Source organism: Capricornis sumatraensis, unplaced genomic scaffold, assembly GCF_032405125.1.
Source record: "Capricornis sumatraensis isolate serow.1 unplaced genomic scaffold, serow.2 scaffold73, whole genome shotgun sequence".
Lineage (NCBI taxonomy): Eukaryota > Metazoa > Chordata > Mammalia > Artiodactyla > Bovidae > Capricornis > Capricornis sumatraensis.
Window position 1 is genome coordinate 45,001 of NW_027184676.1, and position 5,787 is coordinate 50,787.

Consider the following 5,787-nt stretch of genomic DNA (forward strand, 5'->3'; position numbering starts at 1 on the left):
TTGTTGCTTCAGGTTATGTGTGTGATGAGTGCATGCTTTTGCTTTCTGTTTCACCGCCACAATATCAATGCGTATTTCTTTTTCTTTTTATGGAATGATTGTTTCTACCATGAACGTCTCTGTTTCTTTGTCCCATTGTTGAATGTTATTTTTGCTGAAAGAGCTGCCCGTCTGCCCGTGCGTGGGCGGGCGGCTGGCTCGGTGGGTGCGTGGGTTGGCGAGAGCGTGGGCGGGCGGGCGCGCGGGTGGGGGGCTGGGCGGGCGGGCGCGCGGGTGGGGGGCTGGGCGGGCGGGCGCGCGCGGGTGGGGGGCTGGGCGGGCGGGCGCGCGCGGGTGGGGGGCTGGGCGGGCGGGCGCGCGCGGGCGCGGGGGCCGGCCCTTTGTGTTCCTGGGTGCGTGCGCTGGTGCCTGGGTGCGCGCCTGCGTGCTTTGTGTGCGTGGGTGGGTGCGTGCCTGAGTGCGTCCATCTGTGCGTCCCTGTGCCTTTCGCCTTTCAGATTATGAACCCCGCCCGTCCACCTCTCCCGCACCCCCGCCCCACCTCACTCACACACACACACACACACACACACACACACACACACACACACACTGCCTTGTCCTTTGCCTAGCTGTGTCTCTGTGCCACGCCTGCCCCCCCCCCCCCCCGGGACACTCACAACCACAGGTGCACCCTACACACCACACGCATACCCGCACACACACCCCGCCTGCACACCGCGCACGCACACATCCCGTACCCAGACACACCCACACCCAGCCCGCCGCCACACACCACACACCACAAACTCCCCCAATCCCCCCCCCAGCCCCCCCCACTACGTTGTCCTTGGCCCGGCTGTGACTCTCCGCCTCGCCTCTGTCTCTGCCCACACACCACATGCTGAGGCCACACACACCCACCCCGCCCGCACACGCCACACACCACACACCACACACTCCCCCCCCCCCAACAACGTTGTCCTTGGCCCGACTGTGACTCTCCGCCTCGCCTCTGTCTCTGCCCACACACCACATGCTGAGGGAGGCCACACGCACCCAGCCCCGCCTCCGCCACACCCACCCCCCGCCCATAAACACCCCGAGACGAGGGAACACAACAGGCCCGTGCACACATCCCGCCCCCCACCCCTCCCGGACGACCCCTCGCCACCCCCCCCCCCACACACACACGGCCTTGTCCTTTGCCTAGCAGTGTCTCTGGTCCTCTGTCTCTGCGCCACCACCCCTCGCACCCACAGGCCACACCCACACCCACACCCACAGCGGCACCCTACACACCACACGCATACCCGCACACACACCCCGCCTGCACACCGCACACCCACACATCCCGTACCCAGACACACCCACACCCAGCCCGCCGGCACACGCCACACACCACAAACTCCCCCAATTCCCCCCGGCCCCCCCAACTACCTAGTCCTTGGCCCGGCTGTGACTCTCCGCCTCGCCTCTGTCTCTGCCCACACACCACATGCTGAGGCCACACGCACCCAGCCCCGCCCCCAACGCCACAATTACACACACCCACCCGCCCCGCCCATAAATTCCCCGCGACGACTGCACACACCACGCCCCTGTACACATCCCACTCCCCCACCCCTCCCGCACGCCCCCTTCCCCCTCCCCCCCCACACACACTGCCTTGTCCTTTGCCTAGCTGTGTCACTGGGCCTCTGTCTCTGCGCCACCTCCCCACCCCCCCCCACACACACCGGCCACACCGACACCCACACCCACACCCACAGGGGCACCCCACCCACCACACGCAGATCCGCACACACACCCCGCCTGCACACAGTGCACACACACATCCCGATCCCAGACACACACTCACCCAGCCGGTTCGCACCCCGCCCGCACACACCACACACCGCACACTCCTCCCCTCCCCCGCCTCCGCCCTCACACACACACACTGCATTGTCCTTGGCCCGGCTGTGACTCTCCCCATCTCCTCTGTCTCTGCCCACACACCTAATGCGTAGACACACGCACCCCTCCCGCCGCCAACGCCACACACACCGCCTGCCCATAAACACCCCAACCCCCGCACACACCGAGGCCCCACACATACCCCGCCCCCCACCTCTCTCGCACCCCCCCACCCACACACACACTGCCTTGTCCTTTGCCTAGCAGTGTCTCTTGTCCTCTGTCTCTGCGCCACCACCCCTCGCACCCACAGGCCACACCCACACCCACACCCACACCCACAGCGGCACCCTACACACCACACGCATACCCGCGCACACACTCGGCCTGCACACCGCGCACCCACACATCCCGTACCCAGGCACACCCACACCCAGCCCGCCGGCAGACGCCACACACCACAAACTCCCCCAATTCCCCCCCCCCCGCCCCCCCAACTACCTAGTCCTTGGCCCGGCTGTGACTCTCCGCCTCGCCTCTGTCTCTGCCCACACACCACATGCTGAGGCCACACGCACCCAGCCCCGCCCCCAACGCCACAATTACACACACACACCCCCTCCCCATAAATTCCACGCGACGAGCGCACACACCACGCCCCTGTACACATCCCACTCCCCCACCCCTCCCGCAAGCCCCCTTCCCCCCCCCCCCCACCCCACACACACACTGCCTTGTCCTTTGCCTAGCTGTGTCACTGGGCCTCTGTTTCTGCGCCACCTCCCCCCAAACACACACCGGCCACACCGACACCCACACCCACACCCACAGGGGCACCCCACCCACCACACGCAGATCCGCACACACACCCCGCCTGCACACAGTGCACACACACATCCCGATCCCAGACACACACTCACCCAGTCGGTTCGCACCCCGCCCGCACACACCACACACCGCACACTCCTCCCCTCCCCCGCCTCCGCCCCCCCCCCCCCACACACACACTGCATTGTCCTTGGCCTGGCTGTGACTCTCCCCATCTCCTCTGTCTCTGCCCACACACCTAATGCGTAGACACACACACCCCTCCCGCCGCCAACGCCACACACACGGCCTGCCCCGCACACACCGAGGCCCCACACATACCCCGCCCCCCACCTCTCTCGCACCCCCCCCCCACCCACACACTGCCTTGTCCTTTGCCTAGCTGTGTCTCTGCGCCGACCCCCTCCACCACAACCACAGGCGCACCCTACGCACCGCACGCATACTGGCACACACACGCCCAGCCCGTTCGCACCCCGCCCGCACACGCCACACACCACACACTACCCCCCCCTCAACCATACACACACACACTGCGTTGTCCTTGGCCTGGCTGTGATGCTCCACCTCTCCTCTTCTCTCGCTCTGCCCACACACCACACGCTGAGGCCACACGCACCCAGCCCCGCTTCCAACGCCACCCCCCCCCCCCGCCCATAAACACCCCGAGACGACGGCACACGACACGCCCGCGCACACATCCCGCTCCCCCACCTCTCCCGCACTCCCCCTCGCCCCCCCCCCCCACCCCACCCCACCCCACCCTACCCCGCACTCACACACTGCCTTGTCCTTTGCCTAGCAGTGTCTCTGGGGAGAAATAAGTATGAACCTTTCAGATGAATCCTGTGAACCTTGAGTGACATCAGTGCCTTTCTTGATCGGGACTCACGACACCCTCACCCTTTAGGAATGCAACTTTATCCGGAGGGTGGTGCCTGGTTTCACAAAAAAACCCCTTGGAAAACGTGAGTGCTTTGGGGATCAGAACAAAGGATCATAAAATGTCAGCAGGCCTCGTGGCCAGAAGATGATGGAAAACCCTTAAGACCTTCCTTGGAGGGAAAGCAGCTGATTTTGAGAAAGGTCAGGATTGCTGACCCCCGCGTGACTCTGGATTCATCCCTATGTGTAACAAAAGGTTAGAAGCAAGCCTAAAAATCAAAGAAATGGGATCAGTTTCTGGAAAGACGGATTCCCCTCTGTCGTTTCTCTCTTGCTCCCCGTTTTTCTGGCTGAATTCGCATCTGCAGCATGGATGCGATTCCTCGTAAACCAAGTGATTCCGCCTCTTTTTCGCCACTAATATTTCCTACGACACGATCCGTTTGTAATCTCTCTCTGTATATCTATAATGAATTAACTTTTTTCCTAGGACGCCGATTCCATCCCCACCCTCGAATCACCCTGGATCCACCAGGGCTGGACCCCGGCGTCGGTCGGTCGGTGCGTGCTTGCGTGCCTGCGTGCCTGCGTGCCTGCGTGCGTGCCTGCGTGCGTGCGTCGGTGGGTGCGGGCGTGCGGTCAAGAAGGCTCCCCTTCCCCCTCCCCCACCCCCCCACCCCCTCCACCCCCTCCGTCTGTCCGTCCGTGCGTCCGTCGTACCTCGCCCAGAGACGTTCCCGAGAAGTGTTGGCGTGTCCCGCTTTCCTGTCCACGTCGGTGACTGAGCGGAGAAACTGCGCCCTAGGATGGGCCCCCCCGTCTGGCAACGAGTCCCTGCCGGTCTCCCTCGGAGCTTCTATGCCGCGGCCGGCTCTCTGGACAGTGGGTTGGCTGTCGGGCGCCACCTGCCTGTCGGTCGCTTTTTCAGATGGCCCTGCGAGGGGACCACGGATGGGGCGGGCCGGGCCGGCGAACTCTTGAATGCCCTGGGGCTGTGGAAGGAGGCTGTGTGGGAGCGGCACCTTGGGCCAGAGGTCCATGGGGAGCCATTGGGGCTTTTCTGCTTGGGACGGGACATCTCCTTTGGGAAACTTCATCGATTTGGAGAACAGCTATTGGAACCCCGGGGAGGTGACTTTCTGGGGGCTTGTCTCCCCTGGCGTGGGGGGAAATCTTCCTTCTCCCGCCAAGGATTTCAAACAGAGCCACGACAGATCACACGGATCCACTTGCTCCAGTCAGGTTCAGGGGCAGAACGCGAGGACCCAAGCTGGCCTGGTGACAGCGAGTCGCCAACCCCGCCCCCCCTCCCCCCCCCCCCCCAAACTCGGAACACTCCCCTGTCTGCCTGGCCAAAGACAAGTGCTGGCTGGTGGGGGCAGACTCACATTTCGTGGGAGTGGTCTTGATGGCGGAGGTGCTGAGTGAGCTCAGAAAACACAAGCAGATGATGCGGGATATCCATCCGTGCACGTGATCCTCTGCCTGACTGGATCTGTCTCTGCCCGCCCACCACACACACCACACGCAGACCCCACCCCACCCCACCCCCCACACCATGCCCATACCACACACCCACTGCGTCGTCCTTTGCCTGGCTGCGACTCTCTGCCTCTGTCTCTGCCCGCACCACCCGCAGGAACACCCTACACACCGCACGCATATCCGCACACACACCCCGCCTGCACCCAGCGCGTGCACACACGCATCCCGGACCACCCCCACCCCCCCCCCCACCACCCCGCCACACGCACACGCGCACAGACACACGCACACATACCCCCAGCCCTTAGGCACCCGGCCCGCACACGCCACACACCGCACACCACACACCACACACTCCCCCCGCTCCCCCATACACACACACACACTGCATTGTCCTTGGCCTGGCTGTCGCTGTCTCCCCCTCCTCTGGCTCTGCCCACACGCCACGTGCGTAGCCATACGCACACCCCCACCCCCGCCCACAAAACCCCCACCCCCGCACACACCACGCGCCCCCACACATACCCCGCCTCCCCCACCTCTCCCGCTCCCCACGCCCCCCCACACACACTGCCTTGTCCTTTGCCTAGCTGTGTCTCTGCGCTACCCACCCTCCACCACACCCACAACCATAGGCGCACCCTACACACCACACGCATACCCGCACATACACCGCGCCTGCACACAGTGCACACACACACATCCCGACCC